This window comes from Bos indicus, chromosome 8 (assembly GCF_029378745.1).
Source record: "Bos indicus isolate NIAB-ARS_2022 breed Sahiwal x Tharparkar chromosome 8, NIAB-ARS_B.indTharparkar_mat_pri_1.0, whole genome shotgun sequence".
Taxonomy (NCBI): Eukaryota; Metazoa; Chordata; class Mammalia; order Artiodactyla; family Bovidae; genus Bos; species Bos indicus.
In genome coordinates, this window is record NC_091767.1 from 87,349,518 (window position 1) to 87,372,195 (window position 22,678).

At 38.1% G+C, this 22,678-nt stretch overlaps 1 long non-coding RNA gene across 1 annotated transcript in view; it reads left to right on the forward strand.

Moving 5' to 3' along the window:
* The first annotated feature begins 9,004 nt into the window (after positions 1–9,004).
* The window catches only part of LOC139184466 (uncharacterized), a 101,656-nt gene continuing 87,982 nt past the window's right edge, over positions 9,005–22,678 (forward strand). The window contains exon 1 of the long non-coding RNA XR_011567965.1: positions 9,005–9,125. This is a non-coding gene — a long non-coding RNA (uncharacterized lncRNA). The remainder of the gene's footprint in view (positions 9,126–22,678) is intronic.

Genomic DNA, 22,678 nt, shown 5'->3' on the forward strand with positions numbered 1-22,678 from the left:
AGTCGTGTCTGACTCTGTGAGATCCCATAGATGGCAGCCCACCAGGCTCCCCCATCCGTAGGATTCTCCAGGAGGGTATGAAATGATTTGTCATTGTGATTTTTATTTGTATTTCTCTAATGATTAGTGATGGTGAACATTTTTGTGTGTTTCTTGGCTATTTGTGTATTTCTTGGCATATCTTCTTTGGAGAAATGTTTATCCAGGTCCTTTTCGTATTTTAAAAATTGGGTTGTCTTTAGTTGTTGAGTTTTAAAAGTTCTTCATACTTTCTGGATAGTAGGCATTTATCAGATATGTGATTTTAAATTATTTTCTTTCACTCTGTGGGTTGTCTCTTCACTCTCTGATAGTATCCTTTGATGACTCCAACTTTTAATTTTTGATTAAGTCCAATTTTCTCCTTTGTAACTTAAACTTTTGGTATTATATCTAGGAAACCATTGTCAAATCTTAGGTCATGATTTACAGCTAAGTTTTCTCTTAAGAATTTTAGAGTTTGGGCTCTTATATTTAGGTCTTTGATCTACTTTGTGTTAATTTTTATATACACAGTGAGGAAAAGGCCCAAATTCATTCTTTTTGCATGTGGACATTCAGTTCTCCCAGCATTTGATGAAAAGACTGTTCTTTCCCCATTGAATCATCTTGGCCCCCCTGTCAAAAATCAATTAACTATAAACAGGTTAGTTTAGTTCTTGGCTATCAATTCTAGTCTAAGGATCAATATGTCTATTCATAGGCCAGTAACATGCTGTATTTTTTTAATATTTAAAAGATATTTATGAAAAATAAAAGAAAAAGAAACAGCTCCATTGCCCCCTTCCTTGCTTTTTCATGCCATGGCAAGTGTCACCATTATGACGTCTTCATTTCTGTAGGCAAGTATATGCATGCATACGTGCTACGTTGCTTCAGTTGTGTCCAACTCTTTGTGACCCTATGGACTGTGGCCCACCAGGATCCGCTGTCCTTGGGATTCTCCAATCAAGAATATTGGGTGGTTTGCCATGCCCTCCTCCAGGGTGTCTTCCCGACCCAGGGATTGATCCCTCGTCTCTTATGTCTCCAGTATTGGCAGGCAGGTTCTTTTTCACTAGCACCACCTGGAACACCTTCTGTCTCGCTACCACTGGAATTAAGTTTTACTCGATTGTTTAGAAGCTAAAAGTACACCTGGGAGTACCATACTGTCTTGATTACTATTTTGAAATTAGAAATTATGAGCCTTCCGATTTTTTTCTATTGTTCTTTAAGATTGTTTTGGCTATTTGGGGTAGACTGGGCATCACATAATGTTTTTACAAATTTTCCTATTATACCAAAGTCAAAATTATGCAGAGTTATTTTAAATTTTATTTCTTTAATTATAGTCTATCCTAGCCATCCCATATGCATGTATGGACCTATTATATTTTTCTGTCTTCTTTTCAAAAATAAATTCCCTATTTATTTTTGTTACTCATTTTCTTATTGAGTTTTCAGTCTTTTAAACATTAATGTGCATGGGCATTTTTACCCATGCAAGTTTAGGAAACAACTTCTCAACTCTCATGTGAGATTTTTCCATTGTTTTTATTATTTGACTTAGATGTGGAAATTCTTTAGCTATATAAATGTTCAAATTTTCATAATTTCAATGTTAGAAATATTTTCCTTTTGACCTTCTTCACCTTAAGACATAAAATCACCAATTCTTTCTGATAAAACAATCATGTTTTTTTTCTGTTACCTTTAAATTGCTGATCTATTTATAATTTATTTTTAAATAAATCATGGTGTAGAGATTCATTTTTATATCTTTTTTTCCAAAACATTGGTCCTTTGGGCTGACATGAAGCCCATTTCTTTATCATATGTGCTTCTGATGCATTCATTTGTATTTATAAATTTTAAAACTTCCTCATGAAAAGATATGTAGGCAAAGATCACAGTTATAAGTATACAACTCAATGAATTTTTACAAAAAGAACACATCTATGCAACCAGGTCCAAAGTAAGTAACTTACCTTTGTCAGTTCCTCAGACATCCTTGTCCTTCCTCTCCAAAATATTTTTTTCCTTAGGGCAACCACTACTCTGACTACTAATACTATAGACTGTTTCTTCCCCGCCAGCTGTCAACTTTATACAAATAGAATTGGAGAAAATTATACACTTGTGTATCTGGATTTTTCACTTGACATGTTTGGATATTCATCCATCATATTGTGTGCATTATAGTGCTTCTGCTCTCATTGTTGCATAGTATTCCTCCTCATGAATACACCACAGTTTGTATATCCATCCTACTGTTGATGGGCATCTGGACAGTTTCCAGTGTATATCTATTATAAGCAGTGCTATTATAAGCATTCTTGTAAATGCCTTTTGTTAAACTTACACATGCATTTCTTTTTTTTTCAATTTATTTTTAATTGGAGGCTAATTACTTTACAATATTGTGGTTTTTGCCATACATTCACATGAATCAGCCATGGCGTTACACATGCATTCCTACTGAACATGGAATTGTTGGCTATGCATACAATTGGTTGTAATAGAGACAGAGACTTTCAGTTTTCCAATGAGATTGTACTAATTTATACTCCAACAATCAATGTACCAACATTTGAAAAACAAGAGTTTCAGAAAAACATCTGCGCCTGCTTTGTTGACTATGCCAAAGCCTTTGACCATGTGGATCACAACAAACTGTGGAAAATTCTTAAAGAGACGGGAATAGCAGACCATCTACCTGCCTCTTGAGAAATCTGTATCCAGGTCAGGAAGCAACAGTTAGAACTGGATTGGGAAAGGAGTACATCAAGGCTATATATTGTCACACTGCTTATTTAACTTATATGCAGAGTACATCATGCGAAATGCTGGGCTGGAGGAAGCACAAGCTGGAATCAAGATTGCCAGGAGAAATGTCAATAACCTCAGATATGCAGATGACACTACCCTTATGACAGAAAGTGAAGAAGAACTAAAAAGCCTCTTGACAAAAGTGAAAGAGGAGAGTGAAAAGTTGGCTTAAAACTCAATATTCAGAAAACTAAGATCATGGCAACTGGTCCCATCACTTCATGGCAAAAAGATGGGAAGCAATAGACAGTGGCTGACTTTATTTTTTTAGGTTCCAAAATCACTGCAGATGGTAACTGCAGCCATGAAATTAAAAGATGCTTGCTCCTTGGAAGAAAAGTTATGACAACCTAGACAGCATGTTAAAAAGCAGAGACATTGCTTTGCCAACAAAAGTCCATCTAGTCAAAGCTATGGTTTTGCCAGTGGTCATGTATGTATGTGAGAGTTGGACTATAAAGAAAGCTGAGCACTGAAGAATTGATGCTTTTGAACTGCAGTGTTGGAGAACACTCTTGACAGTCCCTTGAACAGTGAGGAAATCCAACCAGTCCATCCTAAAGGAAATCAGTCCTGAATATTCATTGGAAAGACTGATGCTGAAGCTGAAACTCCAATACTTTGGCCACCTGATGCGAAGAATTGACTCAGTGTAAAAGACCTTGATGTTGGGAAACATTGAAGGTGGGAGGAGAAGGGGACAACAGAGAATGAGATGGTTAGATGGCATCACAGACTCAACGGACATGAGTTTGAGTAAACTCCGGGAGTTGATGGACAGGGAGGCCTGGCATGCTGCAGTCCATGGTGTCTCAAAGAGTCGAAGTGACTGAGCGACTGAACTGAACTGGTCAATGTACCTGAGTTTCAAATATTTGAAATCCTTATAGATGCTTCAGGTCATTGATTTTTCAATTTTAGTGATTTTACTGGCTAAATTGAGGTTTTAATTTGAATTTTCTTGATGAGACGGGTGGGAGTGCATGTTTTTCTTAGAGTTCATATGTTTCTCTGCCATATAGATATCTTTATTTTCTTGCCTGTGTCTTACTTGGTTGTCTGTCTTTTCTTATTGAATATGGTGGTGGTTTAGTTCTTAAATTGTGTCTGACTTTTGTGATCCCTTGGACTGTAGCCTGCCAGGCTCCTCTGCCCATAGGATTTCCCAGGCAAGAATACAGGAGTGAGTTGCCATTTCCTTCTCCAGGGAATCTTCCGGACCCGGGAATTGAACCCACGTCTCCTGCACTGCAGGCAGATTCTTTACCACTTAGCCAGCAGGGAAGCCCTAACTGAATTTAGGAGTTGCTTATATTATTTATATATTCTTTCCATTGTCAGATATATGCATTGCAAATATCTTCTTCCATTTGGTATCCTGATCTTTTTCTGTCTTATAGTGGTTTTTTGGATGTAATTTTTGAACTTCAGTTCAGTTCAGTTCAGTTGCTCAGTCGTGTCCGACTCTTTGCGACCCCATGAATCTCAGCACGCCAGGCCTCCCTGTCCATCACCAACTCCTGGAGTTCACTCAGACTCATGTCCATCGAGTTGGTAATGCCATCCAGCCATCTCATCCTCTGTCGTCCCCTTCTCCTCCTGCCCCCAATCCCTCCCAGCATCAGAGTCCTTTCCAATGAGTCAACTCTTCGAATGAGGTGGCCAAAGTACTGGAGTTTCAGCTTTAGCATCATTCCTTCCAAAGAAATCCCAGGGCTGATCTCCTTCAGAATGGACTGGTTGGATCTCCTTCCAGTCCAAGGGACTCTCAAGAGTCTTCTCCAACTCCACAGTTCAAAAGCATCAATTCTTAGGCGCTCAGCCTTCTTCACAGTCCAACTCTCACATCCATACATGACCACTGGAAAAACCATAGCCCTGACTAGACGGACCTTCGTTGAATTTAAGATATTAAGATATTTCAATTGGTCATTTTTTTCCTTAGAGTTACTATTTTGTGTGTGTGTCCTTAATAAGAAATCTTAACCTAAGTTCATTAAAATGAATTATTTTTTGTCTTTTATATTGAGAACAGCAATCCATCTCTAATTGCTTTTCTTTATGTGTCAGGCAGGGATTAAGATTTAATATTTTTCATATTGGTACTTACATGGCCCAGGATGATTTATTGGAAAGGCTCTTCTTCTTCACTGCATTGCAGTATCATAAACATGAATCTATTTCTGAACTCTGTTTTTCCCTTTGGTGAGTTTGTAATCCTTGCAATAATACCACATTGCTGTTACTTCTTTTAATTAACTTTGTAAGATTTAATTGGTTTTGTAAAAGATCTTGATAAATAATAGTGTAAGTTTTGTCCTTTAAGTAGAAATGCAACAGGATCTATAAGTAAAGTATTATAATTAAATAATATCAAAGCAAAATCTCTGCATATAAGGTCATATATAAAAATATGTTTTCTCACATCAGCAATAAACAAATTGAAAACAAATTTTAATAAGTATTTTTTCATCGTTGTGATTTAAAAATAATCAAATACATAGTAATAAATCTTAAAAAAAAGTTATGCAAGATCTCTCCCCTGAAAAATTTAAAACACTCTTGAGAGAAACTGAAGAAGGTATATATGTGGAACAAAGTACAGAATTAGTGGATTGAAAGACTCACTGTTGTAAAGATGTCTGTTCTCTCCAAAGCTGATGTATGTGGTATACTCTTAAAAAACTCCAAAAGTTTGTGTGACTGTGTATATATGCACACATGGAACTTGATAAGTTATAATTGTAAAGTTTATATGGAAATACAAAGGGCCAAAAATAAAGGAAATTTATTTGAAAATTATTTACTTTGTAAAAAATTCATTGTTTTAAGGTTTATGTTTATTTCATGTTACATTTTATGCTTTCTTTGTTTTTGTGATTTTTTTCTTCTTTGTTATTGTTATAAAATAATAAGATTTTAATATCTTGTAATCTAAGTGCCTATAACCTGAAAGATTGAGAGACTTCAATGAAATTATCTGGATCAGTTACATATATACACCTCCTTGTTTTTGTTTTTTTGCTAGATTATGGGGTAGCTTTTTCACAGTGATATCAAGGTTTTAAATTCTGTTTTTTTTCTGTTGGAATTTTACGACTCTTTTGAGGACAATAATGTTAACATTTTCTCCCAGAAATTTAGCCATTTATCTAAATTTTTAAATGTGCTTGCACCTATATTTACCCATTAAATTTTTATTATTCTTGAATTTTATTTCTGAGGTTTCTCAGTTTTTTTTTTTTTTTTCATATTTGGTGATATTTGCCTCCTCAGTTAAGAAAAATTGTGATTATCTTAAAATTTTTTTCTTTTCTGGATGTAGGTTCTGAACTGCACTGTTTTTTGGAGGAAACAGTTTTGTGCTGGTGCCTTGATGATCTTACAGGTGTATATTCACAAAGACCACTTAAGCAAAGATTGACCCACGGTTGGTAGGAGTCCAGACAGAACATTTTGTGAGCGTACGAGAACGTAAGAGGATGGGAGCCTTGTAAGTTGCTCCTATAAAACCATTTCTCATATGTTTCCTGGTCTATGTAGAGGCTGGCATGACATAGTTTCTTACTGCCAGCTGGGTCCTGACAAGGGTCAGTCTCTGCCTGTTGACCTCAGATTACAGCTGCATGCTGTGAAACTGACTAGTAAAGCATGTCTTTGGTTCCTCAGCAACAGAGACTCTCATCCACTTGCTGTCATCTGACTCGTTTCCATGCGGCCCTGTGCAACGGCTAGGAAGCAGCACCTGGCTCACCTTTGCTTTCACTGCCAATGTGAGAAATAAACAGCTTGAACCTAAAAAAGGGCTTGTTTCTTTATCAGATGAATCCATCAAGCTTGGCCTTGCCTTGTGTATTTTACTCTTTTTCAATATATAAGTTTAAAACTTTTGTTTTTCTTAACTTCTTTCTGTTTCTTTTGTTTAGTTAAACATTTTGAGTTATATTTAAGGTTGAATTTTATTAGTCTCCTTCATCTCATAAGAAAGTTCTTAGCTATAAAAGTGTTTTAAGAATTTTCTTCTGAGCACAGTTTTAGCATATCTTGTAAGATTTAATGTTTTATTTTCTTTATAATTGTTTTCTAGATTTTTATCTCTTTCTTGACTCGACTTTTACCTATTCAAAAATACCTAACCATTCTTTATTCATTTTTTGTGATTGCTTTCTGGTTATTTCACAGATCAGAGAATGTAATTTGTATAGTTAGGATTCCCTTCATTTGATTTTATTGGATTTTTCTTTGTGATCTACATGGTTCAATTTTGTCACTATTTCATGGATGCTGGAAACACACTCATTAGTTTCTTCAGAATGTCTGTCTTCTCACTTGTTCGTGTTTGTCAGACACAAAGTCTGACAGTTAACGATCTCCCCATCTCTCTTACTGTTGTGTTTAAATTCATCTCTCCTTCATTTCTTGTTCCTGAGGATTTTTATAAGAGTGACTTTATTACTGAGCATAACTTTTGTCATGATTCCTTGTCTTAACAGCTTCTGCCTTCAGTCCAAGCTTATTAGATTTTAATATCACAAACCCTACCTCTGTTTTTCTTGGGATTTTCTACTATGTGTTCCTAGATCCTTTTGTTTATAAACTTTGGTAGAACTGCCAGCAAGAAATAACATACTGTTGGGTATTGATTTATTTCCTCTGTGGCATTAATTGACTTTACTTCCCTTACATATAAACATACAGGCATAATTTTACACACAGGAACAAGCTTCATGAACAACTGTGGTTCATTAATTCTCTCCTCTGCATTTTTGGTCTGGTTCTTCCCTTCCCCTCATCTTTCCCTTCCTTCCAGTTCAGGCCCTTCTTTCATGCAGAGAAACCATGATGACAGGTACTGTTTATCTTCTGATTTCCCCTATGCTGCACACACACATCATCCTTGTTTACTTCTGTGTTTGTGAATATATATGCATTTACATGCCTGGTCCCCTGCACACCCACTTCAAAATTCATGTCTTAGCCTCTGCATGTCTCCTGAATTTGTGTGCTGGCATCTCTGAATTCCATATTTCACTTTTTCCCCTTTAATTTCTTAAAGTCTTAGGAAATTTAAACATTTCTAAAAAAAAAAATTAAAAATTTTACCCACTTTTAAAAATTGGTTTCCATTGGATGATTACTCTAAATGACTTTGTCTACCATGTTTGGAAACTAGAAGTTCTACTTCAGAATTCAGCTTCATTTTGTATTAGTTTTTGTAAAATTGGTATGTCTATGAAAAGAATTTTTATCCTTTCCTCTTGTTCATTTCTTATTTTTGAGTCTCCAACAACATTATATGTTTCTGTATATTTCCTCTAGGAGTGACTGGTTTGATCTCCTTGCAGTCCAAGGGACTCTCAAGAGTCTTCTCCAACACCACAGTTCAAAATCATCAATTCTTCAGTGCTCAGCCTTCTTTATAGTCCAACTCTCACATCCATACATGACTACTGAAAAAAACATAGCTTTGACTAGATGGACCCTTGTCAGTAAAGTAATGTCTCTGCTTTTTAATATGCTGTCTAGTGGTAAAGTACCCGCCTGCCAATGCAGGAGACAGAAGAAACACAGGTTTGATCCCTGGGTTGGGAAAATCCCCTGGAGGAGGGCACAGCAACCCACTGCAGTACTGTTGCCTGGAGAATCTCATGGACAGAGGAGCCTAGTGGGCTAAAGTCCATAGGGTTTCACAGAGTCACACATGACTGAAATGACCTAGCATACCTACACATCTGAACTTAGAATTTAGTTATATTTTTATATATGAGATTTTCCTATTTTACAATATTAATGTAACATATATATGGTCTTAATATCTCTTCTGATTTTGTTTCCTTTTTTTTCTATCTTTTGCTATTTAGCCTTATCTTTGTAATTTTAGGATTGTTTTATGTATGAATATGTGTACGTGTGGGTCCATCTGTTAGCGATGTGGAATTCATAGATTCTGCTTTTGGGTTTTGTAGTGGTTCTTTTTTTAATTCTTTATATCACACTTAGCCTTCTGCTCCTGAATTTAGAACTCTTACAGAGCATCTGTTGCCTCTGTTATGACTAAGAGAAAATTACCACTCTCCCACTTCCTCTCTCTTCCCTCCACCTCCAGACTTTTCTTGGTTTTCCACTTATTTTTAGTCCTTTTGGTGGTTCCTTTCACAACTCCAAGTAAAACTCAGAGGTTCCTTTTCTTGGCTTACCCACTCGGTGCTGTGACAGATGAAGAAATGGCTGCCCTTACATTGTCTTCTTCCTGCTTTGATCCTGCTGACTTTGGAGTGAGTTTTACTTTTTTGAGGTTCTTCAAATATACCTTCTGGAACCAATTTGTCTTCAGAATATTGTCTAAACTTCTACTGAAATATTTTCCTCTTTACTGTCACTCCATTTACTGGTATTTCTTTCATCATTTGGATATCCATATTCAAGTTGTTGTGTGTGCGTTGTTTTTTTTTTTAACCAACAATGGGCTATGCTAATATACTCCTGATCTATTTCCTAACATGAGCTCTTCCACCTCATGACATATATTTAAGCTACAGCCTCTTTTATGTGATTTCCTGTGTCCAAGTTTCTTTCCTGCAGCATATAACATGAAAATGCTTTTGTTGCTTTCTGAGGGAGATCCAAGGCAGGTTGTTGCCTTGTCTCTGTCCTTATCTGTTATTTGCTTCGTTACATCAAGAATGGATGAAGAATGGTTTTCTTTTTTTTTAATATAAATTTATTTATTTTAATTGGAGGTTAATTACTTTACACTAATCTCAGCTGTTTTCTGTGTCTACGTAGATAATTTTGTGCTAGTTTTGGAGTGTAATACCTTTCCCTTTAGGTTTGCAGACTTTTTTTTTTTTTCAAGTTCAGGAAAATATTTTCTATTATATCTTTGAATGCACTACCTTTTTTCTCTGATGGGGTCCTGTGTATGGACAGCTATGATCTTGTGTTAGATGTGTCTGCACTCCACCTTATGTTATCTCCCCTTCAACTGCATTCATCAGCCTGCCTTTTCCCTTCTGCACTCATAGAGAAGGTCTCAGATGCTTCCTGTTAATGAGTAACTTGGCTTTACCACAATTTGTTCTGTTGTGTGGGTGTGCCAGTCACTCAGTTGTATCTGACTCTCTGCTTACCCATGGACCATAGCCTGCCAGGCTCCTCTGTCCATGAAATTCCCCAGGCAAGAATACTGGAGTGAGTAACCATTTCCTTCTCCATGAGATATTCCTAACCCAGGGATCGAACTTGTGTTTCCTGAATTTCAGGCAGATTCTATACCATCTGAACCATATATATAATTCAGTGGAATTCCCAAACCAACTTTTTTGCCAACCCAATGTATACTTTTTCAGATTCTTTTCCATTATAGGTTAATTTAAAATATTGAAAATATGAGTATAGTTCCTTGTGCTATACAGGAGGTCCTTGTTGGTTACCTATTTTATATAAAATAGTCTGTATATGTTAATACAAAAAACAAATTTATCCCTCTCCACCCCTCTCCCCTTTGGTAGCCATAAATTTGCTTTCTGTGTCTGAGGATCTGTTTCTGTTTTGTATGTAAGTTCATTTGTATTATTACTTTTTAGATTCCACAAATAAGTGATATCACATGGTGTTTGTCTTTATCTATCTATCTAGCTAACCTCAGTATGATAATCTCTAAGTCTTTTCATGTTGTTGCAAATGATATTATTTCATTCTTTTTAGGGCTGAGTAATATTCCATTGATGCTTTTGAACTGTGGTGTTGGAGAAGACTCTTGAGAGTCCCTTGGACTGCAAGGAGATCCAACCAGTCCATCCTAAAGGAGATCAGTCCTGGATGTTCTTTGGAAGGACTCATGCTAAAGCTGAAACTCCAATACTTTGGCCACCTCATGTGAAGAGTTGACTCATTGGAAAAGACTCTGATGCTGGGAGGGATTGGGGGCAGGAGGAGAAGGGGACGACAGAGGATGAGATGGCTGGATGGCATCACCAACTCGATGGACACGAGCTTGAGTGAACTCTGGGAGTTGGTGATGGACAGGGAGGCCTGGCATGCTGCAATTCATGGCATCGCAAAGAGTCAGACGCAACTGAGCGACTGAACTGAACTGAATATCCCATTGTATATATGTACCACATCATCTTTATCCATTCATCTGTTGATGGACACTTAGGTTGTTTCCATGTCTTGGCTATTTTAAGCAGTGCTACTATGAACATTGTCGTGAATGTATCTTTTTCAGTTAGGGTTTTCATCTTCTGGATATATGCCTAAGAGTAGGGTTGCAGGATCATATGGTAGCTCTATTTTTAATTTTTTTAAGGAACCTCTGAATTTTGCTCTGAGGCTTCCCTGGTGGCTCAGTGGAGTCTTTCCTGGAGTAGGAAATGACAATCAATGCTAGTAGCCTTGCCTGTAAAATTCTATAGACAGAAGAGCCTTGTGGTCTGTAGCTCATGGGGTTGCAGAGTTGGACACAACTGAGCACACTGGCACGCATACTATGTTCCATAGTGGCTGCACCATTTATTTATTTATTTAGTACTATATTTATGTAGGTCTACATAGAACCATTCAACTTCAGATTCTTCAGCATTACTGGTTAGGGCATAGACTTGGATTACTGTGATATTGAATCATTTGTCTTGGAAACGAATAGAGATCGTTCTGTTGTTTTTGAGATTGCACCCAAGTACTGCATTTTGGACTCTCTTGTTGACTATGAGGGCTACTCAATTTCTTCTAAGGGATTCTTGTCCACAGTAGTAGATACAATGGTCATCTGAGTTAAATTCACGCATTGCAGTGCATTTTAGTTCACTGATTCCTAAAATGTCAATGTTCACTCTGCCATCTCCTGTTTGACCACTTCCAATTTGCCTTGATTCATGGACCTAATATTCCAGGTTCCTATTCAACATTGTTCTTTACAGTATTGGACTTTACTTCCATCACCACTCACATTCACAACTGGGTATTGTTTTTGCTTTGGCTCCATCTCTTCATTCTTTCTGGAGTTATTTGTCCACTGATCTCCAGTAGCATATTGGGCACCTAACGACCTGGGGAGTTCATCTTTCAGCATCCTATCTTTCTGCTTTTTAAAAAAATTGTTTATGGGATTTTCAAAGCAGGAATACTTAAGTGCTTTGCCATTCCCTTCCCCAGTATCATTAAATTAGACAAGGCTGTAGTCCATGTGATCAGTTTGATTAGTTTTCTGTGATTGTGATTTTCATTCTGTCTGCCCTCGGATGGATGAGAATAAGGGGCTTATGGAAGCTTCCTGATGGGAAAGACTAAAGGGGAAACTGGGTCTTATTCTGATGGATGGGGTCATGCTCACTTCAGTTCAGTCGCTCAGTCATGTACGACTCTTTGTGACCCCATGAATCGCAGCATACCAGGCCTCCCTGTCCATCACCAACTCCCAGAGTTCACCCAGGCTCATGTCCATTGAGTTCGTGATGCCATCCAGCCATTTCATCCTCTGTCGTCACCTTCTCCTCCTGCCCACAATCCCTCCCAGCACCAGGGTCCTTTCCAATGACTCAACTCTTTGCATGAGGTGGCCAAAGTATTGGAGTTTCAGCTGCAGTATCAGTCCTTCCAATGAATATTCAGGACTGGACTCTCAAGAGTCTTCTCCAACACCACAGTTCAAAAGCATCAATTCTTTGGTGCTCAGCTTTCTTCACAGTCCAACTCTCACATCCATACGTGACCACTAGAAAAACCATAGCCTTGACTAGAGAGACCTTTGTTGGCAAAGTAATGTCTCTGCTTTTTAATATGCTATCTAGGTTGGTTATCACTTTTCTTCCAAAGAGTAAACGTCTTTTAATTTCATGGCTGCAATCACCATCTGCAGTGATTTTGGAGGCCCCAAAAATGAAGTCTGACACTGTTTCCCCATCTATTTCCCAAGAAGTGATGGGACCGGATGCCATGATCTTCGTTTTCTGAATGTTGAGCCTTAAGCCAACTTTATAACTCTCCTCTTTCACTTTTATCAAGAGGCTTTTTAGTTCTTCTTCACTTTCTGTAATAAGGGTGGTGTCATCTGCATATATGAGGTTACTGATATTTCTCCCAGCAATCTTGATTCCAGCTTGAGCTACCTCCAACCCAGCGTTTCTCATGATGTACTCTAGATATAAGTAAAATAAGCAGGGTAACAATATACTGTACTTGCTGTACTGCTTTTCCAATTTGGAACCAGTCTGTTGTTCCATGTCCAGTTCTAACTGTTGCTTCCTGAGCTGCATACAGGTTTCTTAAGAGGCAGGTCAAGTGGTTTGGTATTTCCATCTCTTTCAGAATTTTCCACAGTTTATAGTGATCCACACAGTCGAAGGTTTTGGCATAGTCAATATATCAGAAATAGATGTTTTTCTGGAACTTTCTTGCATTTTCCATGATCCAGCGGATGTTGGCAATTTGTTCTCTGGTTCCTCTGCCTTTTCTAAAACCAGTTTGAAAATCTGTAAGTTCACGGTTCATGTATTGCTGAAGCCCGGCTTGGAGAATTTTAGGATTACTTTACTGGCATGCGAGATGAGTGCAATTGTGCGGTAGTTTGAGCATTCTTTGGCATTGCCTCTCTTTGGGATTGGAATGAAAACTGACCTTCTCCAGTCCTGTGGCCACTGCTGAGTTTTCCAAATTTGCTGGCATATTGAGTGCAGCACTTTCACAGCATCATCTTTCAGGATTTGGAATAGCTCAACTGGAATTCCATCACCTCCACTAGCTTTGTTCATAGTGATGCTTTCTAAGGCCCACTTGACTTCACATTCCAGGATGTCTGGCTCTAGGTCAGTGATCACACCATCGTGATTATCTGGGTCATGAAGATCATTTTGTACAGTTCTTCTGTGTATTCTTGCCACCTCTTCTTAATATCTTCTGCTTCTGTTAGGTCCATACCATTTCTGTCCTTTATCGAGCCCATCTTTGCATGAAATGTTCCTTTGGTATCTCTAATTTTCTTGAAGAGATCTCTAGTCTTTCCCATTCTGTTGTTTTCCTTTATTTCCTTGCATTGACGCTGAGGAAGACTTTCTTATCTCTCCTTGCTATTCTTTGGAACTATGCATTAAGATGTTTATATCTTTCCTTTTCTCCTTTGCTTTTCGCTTTTCTTCTTTTCACAGCTATTTGAAAGGCCTCCTCAGACAGCCATTTTCTTTTTTTGCATTTCTTTTCCATGGGGATGGTCTTGATCTCTGTCTCCTGTACAATATCACCAAACTCTGTCCATAGTTCATCAGGCACTCTATCAGATCTAGTCCCTTAAATCTATTTCTCACTTCCATTGTATAATCATAAGGGATTTGATTTAGGTCATACCTGAATGGTCTAGTGGTTTTCCCTACTTTCTTCAATTTAAGTTCGAATTTGGCAATAAGGAGTTTGTGATCTGAGCTACAGTCAACTCCTCGTCTTGTTTTTGCTGACTGTATAGAGCTTCTCTATCTTTGGCTACAAAAAATATAATCAGTGTGATTTCAGTGTTGATCATCTGGTGATGTCCATATGTAGTCTTCTCTTGTATTGTCAGAAGAGGGTGTTTGCTATGACCAGTGCGTTCTCTTGGCAAAACTCTCTTAGCTTTTGCCCTGCTTCATTCAGTACTCCAAGGCCTATTTTGCCTGTTACTCCAGGTGTTTCTTGACTTTCTACTTTTGCATTCCAGCCCCCTATGATGAACAGGACATCTTTTTTGTGTGTTAGTCCTAGAAGGTCTTGTAGGTCTTCATAGAACCATTCGACTTCAGCTTCTTTGCTTTACTGGTTGGGGCATAGGCTTGGATTACTGTGATATTGAATGGTTTGCCTTGGAAATGAGCAGAGATCATTCCATCGTTTTTGAGATTGCATCCAAGTACTGCATGTCGGACTCTTTTGTTGACCATGATGGCTACTCCATTTCTTCTAAGCGATTCCTGCCCACCATAGTAGATATAATGGTCAGTTCAGTTCAGTTCAGTTGCTCAGTCATGTCCGACTCTTTGTGACCCCATGAATCACAGCACGCCAGGCCTCCCTGGCCATCACCAATTCCCGGAGTTCACTCAAACTCACATCCATTGAGTCCGTGATGCCATCCAGCCATCTCATCCTCTGTTGTCCCCTTCTCCTCCTGCCTCCAATCCCTCCCAGCATCAGAGTCTTTTCCAAGGAGTCAGCTCTTCACATGAGGTGGCCAAAATACTGGAGTTTCAGCTTCAGCATCATTCCCTCCAAAGAAATCCCAGGGCTGATCTCCTTCAAAATGGATTGGTTGGATATCCTTGCAGTCCAAGGGACTCTCAAGGGTCTTCTCCAACACCACAGTTCAAAAGCATCAATTCTTCGGCGTTAGCTTTCTTCACAGTCCAACTCTCACATCCATACGTGACCACTGGAAAAACCATAACCTTGGCTAGACAGAACTTTGTTGGCAAAGTAACCTCTCTGCTTTTCAATATGCAATCTATGTTGGTCATAACTTTCTTTCCAAGGAGTAAGCATCTTTTAATTTCATGGCTGCAGTCACCATCTGCAGTGATTTTGGAGTGCAAGAAAATAAAGTCTGACTTTGTTTCCACTGTTTCCCCATCTGTTTCCCATGAAGTGATGGGACCTGATGCCATGATGTTCATTTTCCGAATGTTGAGTTTAAGGCCAACTTTTTCACTCTCCTCTTTCACTTTTGTCAAGAGGCTTTTTAGTTCCTCTTCACTTCCTGCCATAAGGGTGGTGTCATCTGCATATCTGAGGTTATTGATATTTCTCCCAGCAATCTTGATTCCAGCTTGTGCTTCATCCAGTCCAGCGTTTCTCATGATGTACTCTGCATAGAAGTTAAATAAGCAGGGTGACAATATATAGCCTTGACGTACTCCTTTACCTATTTGGAACCAGTCTGTTGTTCCATGTCCATTTCTAACTGTTGCCTCCTGACCTGCATACAGATTCCTCAAGAGGCAGGTCAGGTGGTCTGGTATTCCCTTCTCTTTCAGAATTTTCCACAGTTTATTGTGATCCACACAGTCAAAGGCTTTGGCATAGTCAATAAAGCAGAAATAGATGTTTTTCTGGAACTCTCTTGCTTTTTCCATGATCCAGCAGTGTTGGCAATTTGGTCTCTGGTTCCTCTGCCTTTTCTAAAACAAGCTTGAACATCAGGAAGTTCACGGTTCATGTATTGCTGAAGCCTGGCTTGGAGAATTTTGAGCATTACTTTACTAGCATGTGAGATGAGTACAATTGTGCGGTAGTTTGAGCATTCTTTGGCATTGCCTTTCTTTGGGATTGGAATGAAAATTGACCTTTTCCTGTTCTGTGGCCACTGCTGAGTTTTCCAAATTTGCTGGCATATTGAGTGCAGCACTTTCATAGCATCATGTTTCAGGATTTGAAATAGCTCAAATATAATGGTCATCTGAGTTAAATTCACCCATTCCAGTCCATTTTAGTTCGCTGATTCCTAAAATGTCGATGTTCACTCTTGCTATCTCCTGTTTGACCACTCTTAATTTGCCCTGATTCATGGACCTAACATTCCACGTTCCTATGCAGTATTGCTCTTTACAGCATTGGACCTTGCTTCTATCACCAGTTGTACGTCATGGCTGTATACTGTCGCCCTGCTTATTTAACTTATATGCAGAGTACATCATGAGAAACTCTGGTCTGGATGAAGCACAAGCTAGAATCAAGATTACCAGGAGAAATATTAATAACCTCAGATATGCAAACAACACCACCCTTATGACAGAAAGCAAAGAAGAACTAAAGAGCCTCTTGATGGAAGTGAAAGTGGTAAATGAAAAAGTAGGCTTAAGCTCAACATTCAGGAAACTAAGATCATGGCATCTTGTCCCATCACTTCATGGCAAATAGGTGGGGAATCACTGGAAACAATGAGAGAGTTTATTTTGGGGGCTCCAAAATCACTGCAGATGGTGACTGCAGCCATGAAATTAAAAGATGCTTGCTCCTTGGAAGAAAAGCTATGACTAACCTTGACAGCATATTAAAAAGCAGAGGTATTACTTTGCCAACAAAAGTCCATCTAGTCAAAGCTATGGTTTTTTCATAGTCATGTATGAATGTGAGAGTTGGATTCTAATGAAAGCTGAGTGCTGAAAATTTGATGCTTTTGAACTGTGGTATTGGAGAAAACTCTTGAGAGTCTCTTGGCCTGCAAGGAGATCAAACCAGTCCATCCTAAAGGAAATTAGTCCTGACTATTCACTGGAAAGACTGATCCTGAAGCTGAAACTCCAATACTTTGGCCACCAGATTCGAAGAACTGACTCATTGGAAAGACCCTGATGCTGGGAAAGATTGAAGGTAGGAGGAGAAGGGGATGACAGAGGATGAGATTGTTGGAGAGCATCACCGATCCGATGGACTTAAGTTTGAGTGAACTCTGGAAGTTGCTGATGGACTGGGAGGCCTGGCATGCTGCCAGGTCTCAAAGATTTAGACAACACTGAATGACTGAATTGAACTGAATGATATTTATGTAAATACCATTTTTTTTTCATCTTGTATGTGCTTGAAGTGTGTAGTCTGTCTTGATCATCTTTCTGTCTGATGTAGATGAAACAGATTTTCTTTGATAACTTTCCCCTCCCCTCTGAGACCTGCTTTTGTTTCTCATGGAGCTCTAGTTTTCCCTGAGGTTGTACTGACTCTCTGGGTTTTCTGTATCAGGGGCGGACAGTGTGCATGGCCTGGGCTGTGGTGACTTTCCTGCTGCTTACTTGAGTACTGTGCATCCAGCTTCCTTCATCCTGTCAGGGGGCAGAATTCCCTTCAGAATTCCCCTCTCCCAGAAGAGAGGTCTGAAGTTCTTCTGCTTCTGATAGCTGTTTCTCCCTGGTGCTGGCTATCTCTGGAGACAGAGAGGCTACTAGTTTGTGTTTCTACCCAGTTCTCCTACTTCTGCAGCGTTCTTTCGGATCCACTTGGAGTAGAAGGCTGAAAAGATATTTGGAAGTGGGTCTGAGTCCCCTGAAAGAAGCCTTCAGGGAGTGGAGAAGTTTTACATGTTCTTCTAGTTTTCTTCTCCCATTTCCCACTGACTTAGATTGTTTTCCTATATATTTTCTGTTTGACTAATTGCTGCTTAATTTTTGGAGTTAGTTTCCTCTGCTTTTGTATTTTCACTCCTCTGCTCTTGGGAAAAGCGGCAGTGACTGGGGGAAGTTTTCCCTGGGTGGACATTTTCTAGTGATTTCTCAGCCCTGCCCAAACCACACTTACTTGACATTTCTCTCCTTGCATTATGCATAATCCTCCCCCAACCTCTCACACATAATTATGCATCTAACCTTTCCTGTCTAATGTTTCCTTCAGATGCAGGGTGGGGACTGTGGTAAGACATTATGCCACCCTGAGGGGCTCCCTGGAAGTTTCTATCTCTGTGATAGGACAGCAGCCCTTTTGGTTGTTACACTGTGGGTGTGGGGTTGTTTTTTTCCACCATTCAATATTTTAGGTTTCCTGGAATATAGGCTTTGGTTTCTCTCTTTACTCTGTAATTTTAAACTGTAATTCCTGGAATTTGGCTTTTTTTTTTTTTTTTTTAAGTTTCAAGCAAAGTTTAATAACCAAAGTATAGAGGAAACCACATTAAACATAATTTATATTTCTTATCATAAAACATCATATATTCAAAATAAATGTAAAAGATGTTAAGGTTAGATATGTCTTTGTTCCTTTTCTTTATGAGAACAGTCTTGGGATAACATTAAATAAAATAAAAAATAATTTAAAATGTAGAACATTCTGTACTGAAACAAAGACTGAAGGTCTATAAGGCCAATATAAAAGCTAAAATGGAAATTAACAAGAAAGCTGCATCTTCAAGGGGTATTAATTTTAGATTACTGATGCTCTATCAGTATGTGTGCATTGTGACAAAGATGGTGGAAATTTAAAATAAAAAACAAAAAAGTTGGAACAAATTAAAGAGAATAATAAAATCAATATAACTGTTATTTTCCAAAAATTAAAACTGTCCAATGTGTAAGTCAAACCATCATTCTTTAGAAAAGTATATATATATATATATATATATATATAATATGTATATATATAAAAGCATTGTTTATTGTACCATGCTGTATTAAGACAAAATATTAAAAAAAACATTCGTGGTATAAGGATAAAGTCTGTAGTTTATTTAGATTTTGAAATGCAACAAAAGGTTTCCGATCACTCATCTAGCTGAAAAAGAAACTGTAGTTACTAGAATTAGTAAACACTTTTGGTTTGTAAAATTGTAATGAGCCATGTTCATTAAAAAGTAACTCAAGATAAAATAAGCAATTAAAATGCCCATTTCTTTAGTTTCTCTGGATACTGTTTAATTATCCAATCTATCAAGATTCTAGAAAGAGAAGGATTAAACCAGATTTTACAGTTCCAAAGATACCCAATTTCCTTTTATTGTCAAAAATTAAAATTTTCAATTATGAGATGATTATGACACAACCATATCAAACCTAAAAATCTAAAACTTTTTTTACTTTGAGAAATCAAAAATACCAAATAGATTCTAAGTGCTCTATGTTAACTGAAGTGTATATGTAAAGTAAAATACAATTAAGCTTTAAAACGTGGAATATACATTTTGTATAAGCATTATGTTCTTGGGAATGTAATCTACAGAGTATCTTCTGACTAAAACTTTAAAACCTTGATACTTGCACATGAAAAAATCATAAAAAATATCTAAGTACAACTGTACAAAGAAACTGACACCAATATGCATACTTCCATATAGAAGTGAATGCTTCAACAGTTATGTATTTTGGTAAAAGTTTTGAAAGTATGCATATTTTTAAAAGTAATTAGGCTTTTAAATAGTGGAGTCTTAGACTATCCGATTTTTATTACTTTTCTCAAAAAGAAAAAGTCGATATAATGCAAAATGAAAATCAAGGGTATATGGCATATCATTCTTTAAAAGGTGGTTTCTTTTTTCCCCTCATAGGACACACTAATTTATTTAAGCCATAATCTCTTGACATTTAAACTTTTAAGTTCACTCTGCCTGTAAAGTATACTCAGATTCCCTGCTGAAGTGCCATGACTATGCTGAAAAACTTAGAAACAGTATGAGTAAATTTCACACAATTACTAATCTCCTAAGAATGTACAATGATATCAGTTAGGAAACAATTGTGCGAAAGTCTCTTTTTTTTATTTTCCTTTTAAACTTGGGGTAGGTGGAATAGCAAGATGGACTGTTTTATTACTGCACTACTATTTAAATTATCATTAGTTTTCTTGAGTAACTGTTTTCCTTTTGTTTATCCATTTTCTTACTTCTCTAATTGTTAATTTTGCATCTCTGCTCTCTGGAACTCAGAAGGTCTAGGAGACAGAAGCATTTTCTACAAATAAGAAATGGGAGAGAAGGAGGGGCTATTGTGCCTGGGAAGGCCTTGCTGAATCCTGCTTGCTTTCAGTTCCTACTTCCCTCTGATACTTCTCAATTCTCAAACCAGGGGACAGGACAATAAAGAGAATACATTTTGGATAGAAAGATTAATTATAAGTTGGCAGGGGAACTCAGTTTTAGGAGGTTTCAATTTCAGTAGCAGAGCCAAGATTGAAATTCAGGACAGCATGACTCTAGACACAGTGATCTTGTGATGATTTCTAGCTGTTTCTCCTTAGCTCCTTCCTTGACGGCTCCAGACACTCTTGTAGGCCCAAACCTTTGATAATGACAGTTCATGATATAGCTGCGCCTTGCAAGTTACAAGGTTATTTCTTGAAAACATTTGTTTAGTTCAGTTCAGTCACTCAGTCGTGTCCGACTCTTTGCAGCCCCATGAACCGCAGCACACCAGGCCTCCCTGCCCATCACCAACTCCCGGAGTCCACCTAAACCCATGTCCATTGAGTCAGTGATCCCATCCAATCATCTTATCCTCTGTTGTCCCCTTCTCCTCCTGCCCTCAATCTTTCCCAGCATCAGGGTCTTTTCAAATGAGCCAGCTCTTTGTACCAGGTGGTCAAAGTATTGGAGTTTCGGCTTCAACATCAGTCCTTCCAATGAACACCCAGGACTGATCTCCTTTAGGATGGACTGGTTGGATCTCCTTGCAGTCCAAGTGACTCTCAAGAGTCTTCTCCAACACTTCTCCAACACAGTTCAAAAGCATCAATTATTCTGTGCTCAGCTTTCTTTATAGTCCAACTCTAGCCTGCCTTATTTCTCTCCTTTCACCTTTTGCTACATTTCATATTGATCCCAATAACTATGTGATTTGCTCTGGAAGTCTTTCATCTGTAGCCTCTGGGAGAGGACCAGATGATGCATTTTGAGGCTACCAAGGCATCCATATACATAGTTTCTTACAAGCAAATCAAGCATTTTCACTATGCTTTTTCACTATGCTGAACAAAACAGTTCTATTCCCTCTGAGCATGAATGAATCAATGACTATTGACTGTTGTCTCTCTTTGCAAGCAGACATTACATCTTTAGTTCAAAACTATTTATGGAGCTTGTCATATGGATGAGATGTTGTGCTGGATTCTAGGAATGAACAAAGATTTTCCCAGAGCTTATGGGCAGATGGTGGAGAAAAAGTAGGACCTTCTTATCATGCTTGAGAGAAGCTCCAGATTTCCTCTGTGACAACCTGCCCTGACCCCCTGGGGCTCCACCTCCTCCTGCTTTGAATTTCCCTGTGGACTGTAGCCTGCCAGACTCCTCTGTCCATGGGATTTTCCAGGCAAGAATACTGGAATGGGTTGCCATGTCCTCCTCCAGGGGATCGTCCCAACCCAGTAATTGAACCCGGTCTCCTGCATTGCAGGTAGATTCTTTACCAACTGAGCTATGAGGGAAGCCCCCACCCACAGCATCCCCCTCCTTTCTGCTGCTCTCTGCCTCAGGACTCAGCATCTATGATTCCTCTCCCTATGTCTTTTCTGACTTGGATCTTCTCATGTCTCACAGCTTGATCCTTCAGATGCCTGGTCAAGGGCATCCCCTTAAGAAATCACTTCCTGAACACTGTAGTAAGATAATCCCAGTTGCTTCCTTCCTTCTTTTCATTTCCCCTCCATTTGCTTGGTTTTCTTTTTCCACAGAAATGTTATTGCCTGAAATGAAGGTGCTTATTCATGTGTTGTTTTTTTTTTCTGTTTCTTTACTATAATGTTTTCCTAGGCACTTAATCTTGCTTACTTCTGTCCTCCCAGTATTAGAATAACTACCTTGAAGGGGGCACTTGATATCTACTTGATAAATGAATAAAGCAATGAGTAAATAAATGTGTCATTTATAAAGGCATTTGGCTGAAAGTTACAGAAAATGCATTCACAAGGACTGAAACAAATTTGGGTTTATTTCTCTGTGTAATATAAGTTCAGAGAAGATTTTGCAACCTTAGGTCAATTCATCGTTGATTGATGTAATTTCTGATGTCTTTGAAGTTCATTCAGCATGGCTCTCATTGAATTATCTCTCAAGAAGCTGCAGTATTTTGATGACATATATTTGAATATTAGAAGACATAATTAAAATAACTGAAAGAGTTTTCTCTGGTTCTGTAACTTATGGTATGCAATTATAAAATATCCTGTCTTTTAACATTTATTTTCTGGAACTAGTTTTTATCCTGCCTTTGAGGAAAGCTTGAGCAGGCCCATAAATGTGTTCTTGGACACCACAAAATCCTCTGATCAATAATTAAAGTTGTTGGTAACAAGTAGTTAAAACATCAATGCCTGCTGCTGACTATACAGTCTACATTCTGGGAAAGAGGCTGGGTTCCTTCTCTCTGTGCCAATTCTCCTTCTCCTTGAAGATGGGGAA